This window comes from Sesamum indicum, linkage group LG11 (assembly GCF_026168435.1).
Source record: "Sesamum indicum cultivar Baizhima isolate 11 linkage group LG11, ASM2616843v1, whole genome shotgun sequence".
In the NCBI taxonomy this organism is placed as follows: Eukaryota; Viridiplantae; Streptophyta; class Magnoliopsida; order Lamiales; family Pedaliaceae; genus Sesamum; species Sesamum indicum.
This window is the reverse complement of record NC_142667.1, coordinates 4,108,625-4,123,862: the sequence shown is the minus strand read 5'-3', so window position 1 is coordinate 4,123,862 and position 15,238 is coordinate 4,108,625. Positions and strand designations below refer to the sequence as shown.

At 34.3% G+C, this 15,238-nt stretch overlaps 1 long non-coding RNA gene across 2 annotated transcripts; it reads right to left on the bottom strand.

Annotated features, from left to right (window-relative positions):
• Positions 1-7,907: 7,907 nt before the first annotated feature.
• Positions 7,908-12,815, bottom strand: LOC110012810 (uncharacterized). 2 transcript variants are annotated; one of them, XR_016062852.1, is made up of 4 exons: positions 12,211-12,815; positions 10,508-10,949; positions 10,233-10,319; positions 7,908-10,146 (listed from the first exon to the last, which is right to left on the bottom strand). It is a non-coding gene; the product is annotated as an uncharacterized LOC110012810 (long non-coding RNA). The 2 variants fall into 2 exon arrangements; XR_016062851.1 differs by having other exon boundaries at positions 7,908-10,319; positions 12,211-12,812.
• Between the last annotated feature and the right edge of the window lie 2,423 nt (positions 12,816-15,238).

Below are 15,238 nucleotides of genomic sequence, written 5' to 3'. Positions count from 1 at the left end.
TTTAGTATTAATCTTTGGAGGTTTCCAGTCAAATAGATCTCTATTCTCCCACAATGTTTCTCCTGTGGTAATTATATTCGAATTTTCTTGGTTGTCCCCTGAAGAGGAAGCTCCAGAATTCATGCTTCTTATGAATTTATCCATAATATTATATCTTCATACTTTGCTCTTTCGGATCATACAACGATTTATCGCGGTACAAATAAATCAAGTAAGTCGACTTACAACGTGTCGAAGTCCGATTCACAAATTATGAATTTCTATATATAGCTATATTCCAAGAGTTGCATGGCTTTGATACCATTCAGTACCAGGATATCACAAACCAAGAATAATTTGAATATAACAACCATATTTGAAATCATTTAAGGAAATATAAAAATCTAAAAGAATGAGATGACAATCAATTATATAAAGCAATAAATTATATAAAGATTATAGAAATTATAACAAGGATATTTAATGAAGCAGAAATTAAAGACAATTATGAGTGGAAGAAAACTTACTTGAATTTCCGAGAATTTGTATACAAAGAATTTACAGAATAATTAGATGTACAAAGATATTAATTATCCAAAATATCCTATTTTTGTAATATGAACGAAGAAGTCATGAAATACAAGAGAAATGAGAAAGAACTTGGAAGAAGAGATGAAGAACAAGAGAAAGAACTTGGAAGAAACAAATTCTAGTGATTGTGTGTGAGAAAAGCTCTCAAAAAATAAGTTGTATTTTTCTCTCCTACAAACACCTCCATTTATAGAAACGGTTGATCTTCATCATGCAGTTGAATTATTTGTTGATTGTGGTTGTCCATCAAACCTCCATAATGCAACAAGTGGTCTGCAAAAGCTGAAATGAATTTTCAAATTTTTGATTTTTGATTTTTTTTTTTTTTGACATCATTATTACATCATCTTCAATTTGTATGAAATTTGTTACAACAATGAGATTTGTTACGTCAAACTAAACTTTATAAAATTGGACTAAAAATACCAAAACAATCATCTTCATTCTCGTCTCCAAGATGAATTGGAGATGGAGAGTCTTCTTTGTCACTTTGTATTTCTTCAAGAGATTTTTTGCATTTCTTCCGTAGTTGCTGCTTTGGTAATTCTTGTTGATAAATTGTTTTTCCTCAATAGAAATTGTTCTTGCTCCGAATTAATCTCTTTGCCAAGAATTATTAATGTCTTGTACATTATGGGATTTTATTTGAACCACTCCAAAATTGATGTTTGCTAAAAAATTTCTGTATTCATTTTGTCCCACCATTTTACACAACATTTCTTCCACAGGGAGAATATGACTGTGTCTTCGTCAATTTGGATGGGTTTGAACTGAGGTTCAATTTTCAGAATCCATGTCAAATTAAATTGGATGTAGAATTTGAGTAAATTGGGCAGTTGTTGTCTTGGAAACATACTGATCTTGAGATTTTCTGTAAAGAATTTGAATGCTTTTTTAACCGATTTTGAAAGAATTTGTGGTTTCGAACCAAATAATACCACCGTCTACGAATCAATTTGGAATTTTTTCTTGAGAAATTTTGGTGCCAAAAAGAAAATAGAAAGACATAGTATTTTTCTCATTTTGTTTAAGAAGAAAATGTTGAAAGGCTTTGATGTAATCCCAATATGAAATCAATAGATATTTTTTGTTTGGAATATTTTTGAGGTCATAGGGATTTTTTTCCCAATCGGACAAAGAAAGAATGAAATTTATGAAAATTTTTCTGTAGCCAATTTGTGAAGAGTTGGCTGTGGCTCCTTTGGTGGGCATATTTTGGATAAAAATAAATCTTATTGAGACAAGAATGTCTTTATAGAATTGTTGGGTCTTTTGAGGATCTTCGTAAATCCTGTTATGATTTTCATCAAGAACCATTTTTGCCATTAGAACTGGATTGTCTTGAGTTTGTTCATTTATCCATTCATCTTCAATTATACAATCGAGGTGAAAATCTGCTTTCTCAAAAATATGGAGAAATTGGTGAATTGGATTAGGAACTAGTAGGTCTAGCAGTAGAAGTCCCTGCTATATCTTTATATGTTTGCGTGAGTTTGGAAGGGGCAAGAGGAATTGGTTTCCCCAACGGGGTAAACCTGTTGGTAATTTGGATGGCAGTTTGTGGTGATGATGGTGTTTTTTAGGTTGTTTGGATGAGACTCTGCGTTTTTGGTTGGAGAGCATGGGGGTCGGATCCGTAATGATTTTGGATTCTGTGGACTTTGTGGCTTCAAAATTTGAAAATTTTGTGGTTTCAATTGGGTCTTCTCTGGTATTAGAGAAGGGTATTCTAATTTGAAGATCTGGGCTGTTGGTTTTGCTAAAGGACTTACCTTTAGCTTTGATTCTTCAGTCGATTTTGACATCCCTGCAAAAATTATCCTACAATAGATAATATTTTCTTTTTTATTGTAGGATAATTTTTTTGACAAGAAAATTTTTGCAGGGATGTGAAAATCGACTGAAGAATCAAAACTAAAGGTAAGTCCTTTGGCAAAACCAACAGCCCAGATCCTCAAATTAGAACACCCTTCTCTAGTACCAGAGAAGACCCAATTGAAACCACAAAATCTTCAAATTTTGAAGCCACAAAGTCCACAGAATCCAAAACCATTATGGATCCTACCCCCATTTCTCTGACAAAAAACACAAAGTCTCACTCATACAAGTTCAAAAACACCACCATTACCACAAACTATCATCCAAATTACCAACAGATTTACCCCGTTGGGGAAACCAATTCCTCTTGCCCCTTCCAAACTAACTCAAACTTCTAAAAACATAGCAGGGACTTCTACTGCAAGACCTACCAGTTCCCAATCCAATTCACCAATTTCTCCATATTTTGAGAAAGCAGATTTTCACCTCGATTGTATAATTGAGGATGAATGGATAAATAAACAAACTCAAGACAATCCAGTTCTAATGGGCAACAATGGTTCTTGATGAAAACCATAACAGGATTTACGAAGATCTTCAAAAGACCCAACAATTCTATGAAGACATTCCTGTCTCAACAAGATCTATTTTTAGCCCAAATATGCCCACCAAAGGAGCCCAGCCAACTCCTCACAAATTGGCTACAGAAAAATTTTCATAAAGTCCATTCTTTCTTTGTCCGACTGGGGAAAAAGTCCCTATGACCTCAAAAATATTCCAAACAAAAAATATTGATTGATTTCATATCGGGATTACATCAAAGCCTTTCAACATTTCCTTCTTAAACAAAATGAGAAAAATACTATGTCTTTTTATTTCCTTTTTAACACCAAAATTTCTCAAGAAAAAGTTCCAAATTGGTTCGTCAGATGGTGATATTATTTTGGTCTGGAACCACAAATTCTTCCAAAATCGGTCCAAGAAGCATTCAAATTCTTTACAGAAAATCTCAGGATCAATATGTTTCAACGACAACAACTGCCCAATTTACTCAAATTCTACATCCAATTTAATTTAACCTGGATTCTGAAAATCAAACCTCAGTTCAAACCCATCCAAATTGACGATGACACAGTCATATTCTCCCTGGGAAAGAAATAGTTTAAATGGTGGGACAAAATGAATACAGAAACTTTTGAACAAACATCAATTTTGGAGTGGTTCAAACAAAATCCCACAATGTGCAAGGCATTAAGAATTCTTGGCAAAGAAATTAATTCAGAGCAAGAATAATTTCTATTAAAAAATAATAATTTATCAGTAAGAATTGCCGAAGCAACAACTACGGAAAAAATGCAAAAAATTCTTGAAGAAATACAAAGTGACAAAGAAGACGAGGCATCTCCAATTCATCTTGGAGACGAGAATGAAGAGGATTGTTTTGGTATTTTTAGTCCAACTCCATAAATTTTAGTTTGATATAACAAATTTTATTGTTGTAACAAATTCCATACAAATTGAAGATGATGTAATAATGATGTCAAAAAAAATCAAAAATCAAAAATTCAAAAATTCATTTCAGCTTTTGCAAACCACTTGCTGCATTATGGAGATTTGATGGACAGCCACAATCAGCAAATAATTCAAATGCATGATGAAGATCAACCATTTCTATAAATAGAGGCATTTGTAGGAGAGAAAAATACAACTTAGTTTGAGAGCTTTTCTCACGCACACTCACTAACATTTGCTTCTTCCAAGTTCTTTTTCTTGTTCTTCATCTCTTCTTCCAAGTTCTTTCTCATTCCTCTTGTATTTCATCAGTTCTTTCATATTACAAAAGTAGGATGTCTTGGATAATTAATATCTTTGTACATCTAATTGTTCTCTAAATTCTTTGTATACAAATTCTCGAAAATTCAAGTAAATTTTCTTCCACTCATAATTATCTTTAATTTCTGCTTCATTAAATATCCTTATTATAATTTCTATAATCTTTATATAATTTATTTATTTTATATAATGATTGTCATATTCATTCTTTTAGATCTTTATATTTCCTTACATGATCTCAAATATGGTTGTTATATTCAAATTATTCTTGATTTGTAATATCCTGATACTGAATGGTATCAGAGCCATGCAAAGTATGAAGATCTAATATTATGAATTGATTGTCATAGTCATTCTCTTATATCTTCGTGTTGCCATTCAACAATCGTTTCTGAATTATATTTTTAGAGAGCTCCCATGTATTTGGGTAGCTTTCGAACTGAACTATCTCATGTGCCGTAAACTATTTTACGTGTCATCTTCAAACTGAAACATGCTTTTTGCTATGATATATTGTACCATATATGGTCTTTCACAATTTGGATAACATGTTTTACTCTGTACGGGGGGTGCATTTCACAAGTCCTAAAAGCAAAGAAGGAACATAAATCCTATCTAAATTATCATCTTCGAAGGACATTTCATTCAATATACATATATGGTCCTCCCATATTTTAATATTATCCACCTTTCAATTTTTTGTTTTAAAATCCCTCACAACTCCCATCTACACCACATATTTGAAAAAAAATAAATATGAATCAGTCGGCTAATTTTGTATGATTATACTTATACAAATATATATATATACCTAGGTTGCGCTGCTTACAGTATACTTTCCACTTAACCTTTAAACTCTAAGCTACCCAATACTCGCGACGTGCATACCATATCGAGTGATCTTTCACAGCCTCGATTAAAGCTTTTTTATTTTTCAAAAGCATTCTCACATCAAGTCTGCCTTCATTTTTATCATAAAGTTTTGCATGCCTCATAACACTCCCCATGACATCGCCGTCCAGTACGGCCGTGCTGTTGCATTGCTCCTATTGGGGGATGATGTGCCCAGAATTATCAGGTAACCTGATCTCATTACTATATTTTTCAAAATTAAAAAATATTGAAACGGCCAGGAACTATAATTGTGGAGTGTTGTACTATCATTTTTATATCGTGAATTATGCAATGTCAGCACAAAAGACAAAATTGCAATTGGTGGCACGCTACAATTATTACAGGAAAAATTTACGTAATAACTCATACACAATTTTTTGTATGAATATTAATTATTAACATATATTTGTATTATTCGTACAGATTTGAGCATAGTCACAAATCACTCCACTTGCCCTGGACTTGGTGCAGAACGACTATTTACGAGCCAAGTCCAAATAGACTACAATCACTCGCTCCCAAAAGCACCATATGGTGTTATTTGAAATTGTCAGCACACGTTCACCCGAATAGTACTTACAGGATACTGTTCGGGTGATAAAAGATATACTGAATGAGATGCAGGCGGATCAGGTAACTTATTTTTAATATTATAAATAGATTTATACCATGAATTAAATGCATATTAATTTACTTATTTTTATTTATTACAGTTCATCAGTCAGCCGTATGACATGACTCGAATGTCATTATAGCTTACGCCGCTGATTTGAACCCCCAATTATGGAGGTCATCATATCCATTGGTATTCTACGCAATAGTTGCAATGCATCGTCCCGAACAGGTTCTTCGTCAATTCGGGATGAGGCAAAATATTTCAAAAGCAATGGATACCCGGGATATGAACTTCCATCAGATCTCCCATAAAAATCACACGGGCACAGATTGGCACATGCACCACATACAATACATTACTAGGTGGCAAAGACGACATGGCACAATAGTACAAAGGCCGCCCATTTTCAATAGAAGAGAACCAGAATGAGATTATTCGGAATGGTACTACAATATAACAAGAAATTTCGTGTCGTCATCTACTGATAGACGTGTGGAAAGTGGGTACCAACCTATAGAAGCACCTATGTTGAAATGCATCTCATGATGATAGATGGCGATGCGGAATTCTAACAACTATGTTGAAATGCATAAATAAAGTATTGAAAGAGGCTCGTCGCCTACCATTGACAGCAATTGCTGAGATGACGTTTCAGCGAACTGTCAACTATTTTCATTGGAGGTTAGCGAAAAATATTTTAGTATTGGCCAACAACCAACTATGGACAGATTTTGCACACAAGATTTACACACGTTGGCACCAAAATTCTATTAAGCATACCGTCACTAAATACAATCAATTCCAACAATCCACATCGATTGTTACAAGACGTCACAGTGGATATGGACTCAATACCCTTGTCAAAATTGAGAACCGAGAATATTCTTATGGCAAGTGGACTCAATTTGGTATTCCTTGCAGTCACGCTCATAAGGTATGCACTGCACACATGATTAATGTTGCATCAATGGTGAAGAATTATTACAATATAATGGCTTTTAAGAATACATATTCAAAGTCATTTGAACCTCTACATTCCGAAGATAATTGGGATGCACCGAGATTTGAATTGGTCCACGACACTACTATTCGCATTTCTTCTTGCCTAGTCGAAATCAAACATCACGTATTCACAACGACATGGATTAACGCGTACAAGTCAACAAACCAAAAAAAAAATTCTTCTACACTATCAGATGTGTAGTACCAGGTTATCAAGAATAATTATATATTTCATTATATTTTTTACAATTGCACAAAAAAATATAAGCTATTATGTTTGTACACATTATAATTTTTTAAATTAATATAATTTTAATATCATGAGTTTTTAGACTTTAATATGTTGTTAAAAATTAATTTTATATAATTAATTTATGCAAAATTTAATCAAACAAAAAAAAGATTGGCTAAGTCATGATTTCAAATCACGACTTGGTGTCGTGATCTGTAATCCCAACACCAAGTCGTCGCGACTTGGCTTTTTCTTAAAAAAACATTGATCTTTTGACCAAATCACGACTCAACATATTAATATTAATATATTATAAAAAATTATATTAATATAATTTTTTTTGTAATAAAAAAATAAATAAACCCCTACTTATACCAAGGAGAAATTATTAAAAAAATGTCAAAATTAACAAGATAAAATGAAATGTAGATTTTTAAAATTTTGAGTGGCACCGCGTTCTTAAAATGCAGTGCCACAATTTTCCTAAACAATAAAAATTAATCAATCACCCCAATTTTGGATTGCAGTGACTGAATTTGTAAAAAAAAAAATCAATTTTAATTAGTCAACATGTTTACTCACCACGAGGCCTTAATTTTACAATAAAAAAAAAAGTGAAAGACTGCCACAGAATTTAAAAAAAAAATCTATGGTCAAAGTAGCCCGCAAAATGCAGGTTGCTCTGTGGTAGACACTACGCCAACGCTGGTTTAATTGCTGGTGGCGTAGTGTCACTTTTGCCCGTGAATTGCAGCTCACTTAAATAATTCACACCTCACTCAAAAGAAGTATGAAAATTTTCATTTCAAAGGTGCAACTCACACCTTTCAACCAAGAGAGTAGAAGAAAAAATTCAAGAGTGTAAAATTTTGTAGAGAGTAGAAGAAGAACAAAAATTTTTGAGTGATTATGGCTAATTTTTGTCCTATTGATACAAGTATATTGTATGGCCAGTTAAATCATTAGTCGAAAAATGTGTTCGAAGCTCCGAATATAACTTTATGCATACGACGCGGTGACATATCTTTTCTTCACGTCCTTCAACTAGTTCCACGTCACACAATCGTGTTTTGCAAGTGCTCCAGAATATCAAGGTTCTAGATGTTTTACAGTGTGGGCATATTGATATTGCCACCCACCTAATAACTACATTAGTCGAGAAATTGCGTCTTTCATTTATCGATTGGCGAGGCAACTGTAACACTGCAGGATATCGCTATCATCTAGACACTCTCAGTGGAAGGTAATCTTATTATCGGGATAGATACAAGGTATAGTAATCAACAGTGGCAAAATTATTGTATCAATGATTGGGTTTTATGCATATGAAAATGCTTTCAGATGGTCCAAAATAAAACTGACAACATTAATATTTACTTAAAAATACATGAGATGAAGATAGCCCGTTCTAGGTTGTATTACAAGAGGCACGTATATGTACCATGTGCATCATAAATAGGGTATTGTATCCTGATGCTACGGGAAATAGCGTATTGCTGTTGTATCTACGACATATGAAAAACATACATGAGGAAAAATACCTTAAACTAAGGTTCAGCAGTGTTAGCTTATCTATATCGAGAGTTGTGTACGGCACCACAGCGAGGGAAAACTAATATTGGCGGTGTCATGCAATTGCTACAAATATGGCATGGTCCTACATCATAACACTTGCACCCATTCCCTCGAATGATACTACAAATCTAGTATCAACCATAATGGACCCAAAAAAACATCCTACCTATCCCTCCATATGTTACACGATATGAAAATTTTTATTTATTTATATAGTTCTAAAGAAATTTTGATTTCAATTATTTCTCTAAATTTTATTTTTAAGTAGTCGTATCATATATCTCACACGCATACGGCGCACAATGCTCTAGCATAATAAGGAACATGTTGGATCATGTGCAATTAAATGAGGTACACCATTGTGATTATTTTTTACTTATAGTATATTTTTATGAAATTTTCTCAAAAAATATTGATTACGTGGTATGATATTGTAGTTTATTTGGACTCCGTATAATGATATACACCCGATGTAGCTGCATTGCCACTTTGTGCAACTCACACACCGTGGAATATATGCTGCCCATTGATTAATTATTCACTGGTAAAGATGCATTACTTAGAGATGGTTCTCCGCCTATTTGGCTATGTACAAGACATCCCCGAAACCCACTAGAAAGTGAGCGCCATTTGCACACAATAGACAGGGAGGCGTCAAGACTTAGACTAGACAACATTTCACTCGGACTATGTTGCAAAATGGAACAATGTGCAATCACTGGGGGGCATTACTAGAGTTGTGGTCATTGGGCGTGTTCAACTCATTGCCTTCGAATGTCAGTGATGATGCAACATAGTGTCTTCGTACTTTCGAATTCACATTATGTGTATAATCATCATTAACAAATGGCATGTATGGAGCATTTGGATTGAAAACAGTAAATAGACCTGCTTCTGGGTAAATACGTGATGGTCTAGCCTCTATGTAAACAGTAGATGGCCCAACCTCTACGTAAACACTTCATCGGTCAACCTTTGTCAATGCACTACCACAAGTTATATCAGCCAATCCGACTCGAACACTCGGATACCGTGCATTGGAAAAATTCATAATTTCACATCCTATCGCACGAGCTTGCGTTTGAGTTTCTCTCAATGACTGCTGATCATCTCCGAAATTTTCACAGTCTATCACTAGTTGCTCCATTCTGTTATACTGGTAAAAAAATTGTATTCCGACGTAAACATTATGCTAAAATAACTTAACAATAAAAAATACAAAGTGCTTAACACATATTCACAATCGCGGGTGTGAATTGATCAATAGCCCGACGTGTTCGTTGACACTATATTATGTGAAATTTGGACTGGAGTGATTTGGTGATGCTAGTTCATAGCTAGGAAAGGTATCACGACCGCCTCTAATAACGGTTCCAGCTTAAGTCTTGACGTCCCCGCCTATCTATTGTGTGCAAACGACGTTCACTTACCAATGGGGTAGGGGGATGTCTTGCACATATTCAAATAGGCGGAAAACCCTCTCCGAATGATGCATCTCCACCAACAAATTATTAATCAATGGACAGCATATATTCTACGGTGTGCCAGTATAAAGCGGCAATGCAACCACATCGAGTGCATTACTATCATACGAAATCCAAATAAACTACAATATCATACAACATAATCAATATTTTTTGAAAAAAATTCATAAAAATACACTATACGTAAAAAATAATCACAGCGATGTACCTCATTTGATTACATACGATCCAACATGTTCCTTATTATAGGTAGAGCATTGTGCGCCGTAGTGTACGAAATATATGATACGACCACCTAAAATTAAAATTTAAAAAAATAATCAAAATCAAAATTCTTTATAACTATATAAATAAATAAAAATATTCATACCGTACAGCATATGAAGGGATAGGTAGAATGTTTTCAGGATCCATTATGGTTGACACTAAATTTGCAGTATCATTCAAAGGAATGGATGCAAGTGTTATGATGCGAGACCATACCCATATTTGTAATAACTGAATGGCACCATCAATATTAATTTTTCCTCGCTGTGTTGCCGTACACAGCTCCCGATATAGATAAATCAACCTGCTGAACCGCAGTTTGAGGTATCTTTCTCATGTATGTTCTCCACATGACGTAGATACAACAACACAGTGTTGCCCGTAGCATCAGGACATAATACCCCACCTATGATGTACAGACACATATACGTGCCTCTTGTAATACAGCCTCGAGCGGACTATCTTCATCACACATATTTTCAAGTAAATATTCATATAACACTGTCAATTTTATTCTGGACCATCTAAAAGCATTTTCATATGGCATAAAACCCAACCATTGATGACAATAATTTTATCAGTGCTGAGTACTATACCTTGTATCTACCTCGGTAATAAGATTATCTTTCACCAAGAGTACCCAGATGATAATGATGTCCTGCAGTTTTACAGTTTCTTTGTCAATCGATAAATGAAAAGTATGCGTCTCGCTACGCCATTTCTCGACTAATACAATTATTAGGTGGGTGTTAATCTCAATATGCTCACACTGTAAAACACACAAAAATCCTATATTTTGGAGCACTTGCAAAACACGAGTGTGACATAGGACTAGTTGAAAAACGCAAAGAAAAAATATGTCAGCGCATCGTACATATAAAATTGTATCCGAAGCTCCGAATACATCTTCCAATCGATGATTTAACTGGCCATACAACACACTTGTATTAATAGGACCAAAATTAACCAAAATCACTCAAAAAAATTTCGTTTTCTTTAACTCTCTACAAAATTTCACACCCTTCGAATTTTTTCTTCTACTCTCTCGGTTGAAAGGTGTGAGTTGCACCTTTGAAATGAATAATTTTTCACACTTTTCTCTAATTGCAGTTCACACTTAAAAAAGTGTGAGCTGCAATTCACGGCCCAATAATGAAAAACCAACGGTGGCACAGTGTCTGGTTGGCTGCTTTGACCATAGATTTTTTTTTTTTTTAATTCTATCACTTTTTTTTATTATAAATTAAGTCACCACGGTGTGTAATCGCGGTGACTAATTAAAATTGATTTTTTTTATACAAAATCAATCACCCTGATCCAAAATCTCGATGACTAATAAAAAAATTTCTTCAGAAAAATCGTCGCACCGCATTTTTAAAACACGGTGCCACTCAAAATTTTGAAGATCTACATTTCACTGCATTTCTTTAATTTTTTTTTTAATAATTTCTCCTGCATTCATATTCTGATGTCCTTCCGGGGCTTCGTTCCTCCTTAATTATAGTTGATGTATAGTGGTCTGGGACTTCATTCCACAAGTTAATAGTAATTTTCAACGCTAGTTTATGATGAATAGATTTCGTTGTCGAGAAAAATATTCTAGAAAATTACTTTGAGTCTATCTCAAGCACAAATTTCTCCCTCTCGTACAAGTAACTTTTTTCCCAGACATATATTCAATAAGTAAAAACTACTTTATCAACATTTGCTAGAGAGATGCATCTACCCCTCTTAACTAAAGAATGAAAAAATTAAAAAGGGCAATAATCTAGTCACCGACTCACTGTACCATATTGATTCAGCAGAACCATGCAAGACAACAACTAACGGATCAGAAGGGGAAAAAAACCCAAAAAACAGCAAGCAGTTCGCAGACAACCAGGCAATACAACGAGGAAAAGAAAAAGAAAAAACCTCACCAGAGAGGCGCTCGCGAGGATTCTGTAGAGCGTCGCGCAAAAACTGATCCACTGTGTTAACCAAATCATCTGACTTAACCGAACACGAATTCAAACTAAAGCCCGTACCTGAATCCTCGGCTCTCTCTTCCTGCTTATTACAGCTAACATCGGAATCCTTTCGAGGAAAGCATGAGTCGGCGCATGCTAGCGTCGACATCAGCAACCTCCCACGACTCGGGACCCTCGTCCGCTGCTGCCGACGATGCCGTTGCAGAGCCCTCCATGAACGCTTCGTGTAATCTCGTCCGATTAAAACGTAGCGAGTCCTCAGAGCTCACTTCTATAACAGCAAATCATCAAATCCAGTTGAAATCCGAGGCAGCATGAGACTCCGATTCGGACACCCAAACGAAATTCATCCATTTCAGCCGCTGAATTTAGGGGAAAACTGAATTCGTGATTAGAGTTTCAAGAGAGAGAGAAGAGAAAATACGAGGGAAGAGGATAGGGTTTGACGACTGTTTTTATGCCCTTTTTTTCCCTTCTTTATCCCCTTTTGCTTTTGCCTCGGGGGTACGGGGGGTGTTGACACGTGCGTGTCACGTGACATCCGTGGCAGTGCCTTTCCTCCTCCTTGTCCTGACGGATTTGGATTTTCTGCGGTGGGAATTCGTGTGATGGTTAAATTGGTACAACACAAAGTCCACAGGGAGTCGTACTCTTTCGTCACGCAACAAATTCATTTTTTCTAACTATTAATATTTTAATTAACTATTTTTGTAAAAACATTTCACTATATATTGATATTCCAACCTATATAAATTTTTTAATATATCTGATGTCCGATATATCTTATTAAAGTCGTATTAAAACATTCGCTTGAAATATTTACGATACTCAAATGAAAGTTAATTCGTTTTATTAATTTAAGGTCTTATGACTCAATCCTAGTGCATCCTGAATTCTAATATGTAAGGATTCACCTCGGTTATTAAATGGTTCTGGATCTGTAGTTCTAGTAAAATCGTATAGTGGAACAAAATTTATAAACAGCCCACCTCCGTGCAGCAGCTATAACTTTTATTACCCTAATATTCTTATTACATTTTGGGTAAATTACGTTGACATTTCCTGAGGTTTGGAATAATTACGAATACCCCCTAGTTGTTTGAAAAATTACAATGAAATTATGTAATCTTTGGATAGATGTATGAAATTGTGAATTTTGTCCTTATTTTATTTTTTTTAAAAATTAAAAACTTATAAAAAAATTTAAAAGGTTGGATGAAAAAATTTTAAAAATTATAAAAAGGTTATCTACATAGTCCATTACAAAAATCAAAAAAATTTAAAAAATAAATAAAATTATTATTTTTGATACATGAGGGAATTTTGGTCAATTTATTATAAAAAAAATAAATGAAAACCTAACATACTGGATTAATTGTTAGACAGCTATTAAAAAATCAAGGAGGCATTTGTAATTTTTTAATCAACAAGGGGATATTCGTAATTATACTAAATCTCATGGGAGGTCGTTGTAATTTACCCTTACATTTATTATTACTTCTCTTACAACCTATTGACTTAAGCATTAGAGGGTTATAACTAGGGTATTCCCGATGTATATCTAATGATGGTGTGTTTTGTAAGCTTACAACTGAGAGGATCGAGGCATATGTCATCTATTTTCTTTTTTGAGATAGCAATAGCGCAAATTCACTTAGATAGACATTATGTTGAATTTTCGATACAACAATATTTATCCTATTTCTTATTATTAAAGGGAAGACCCTAAAATAAGTACCATTGTTGATAAAATGTGAATTGCTTAATATGTCTTTAACTATAGTTATTTCTACAAATGACCATCTTTTTCTTTATTAATTTCTTTCTATTAAATAAGTATAATAAAATTTTGAATTATACATACGTTGAGTGTGCTTCAGTGGCTAGTACTATTTATTAAATTTGAAGGAACTAAAATATTTTTAAAAATTGATAAAATAGAATATTCAAGTAACATATCTTAATACCAATGATTCTTTACCTGGATGGTAAAGCTGAAGTCTTACAACCAAGAGGCCATGAGTTCTAATTTTATGCATATAGGTATTAGTCTACTTTTATACTGTTACATATATGTTGTTTTTTTGTTCTTTTTAAAATGGTTGATTGATTTAAAAATATTGTTGCAATGCAAAGTAATTTTCTTCTAAAAAGCTTTATTGGAAAATATTTTTCGTATTTTTGGGATTCAATATGGACATGAGTTGAAGCAAAGGGTTAATTTGTCCAAAATGTACAATAGATTGGGAGTGATGATGAAAGACATTTAGTTCTATACCTGTAGGGGCATTGTAGGAGTTGGAACCGGAGGAGATAATGGGAAATCTGAAGCTACGAGTCCCACTAGAGAAGTCAGGTGATTGGGATTTGAGAGAGAGAGAGAAAGAATGAGAATAATTATGTGGATCATATATATAGATATTTTTGTTAATAAATGAAGACCTCGACTTATGTGAAGTGGATATCAATTATTGATATGGTTGGAAAATATAAAAGGGGGATTTTGCTTCTTTTTTCTCTAAGCGGTTTTCTCGACAGGCCAAGGACTCCTCCATAAGCGGTAAAGCGCACAAGTACTAATAGCAGTAGGTAATTCTACACTAAGAATCCTCTGCTGCACATCTCGAACCATCAGCGCACCTACAGTGAGTGTATCTCTATGTACTCCATCAAATCGCCTAATGTTGCACTCACGCCCGATATGGTACACACATGAGGCTAAAAGAGCGCAGTAGATCGTAGAAACATAGTGTTTGTCTCTCCATCTGCGAGCAGCCCATAAGACGTCTGTAAGCCAAGCTCGGTTTGGCCAATCGAACCGAAGTGTACGTCGAATCACCCTCAAGCAGCTATGCGAATAAGTGCAGCGAAAAAATAGATGTTCATGGGTCTAATCAGCACCATCAGAACAAAGTACGTAGGAACTATTAAGATGAGCCAATCAAGGCTTATCCATAGTAGAAAGTCTACCAAGGAT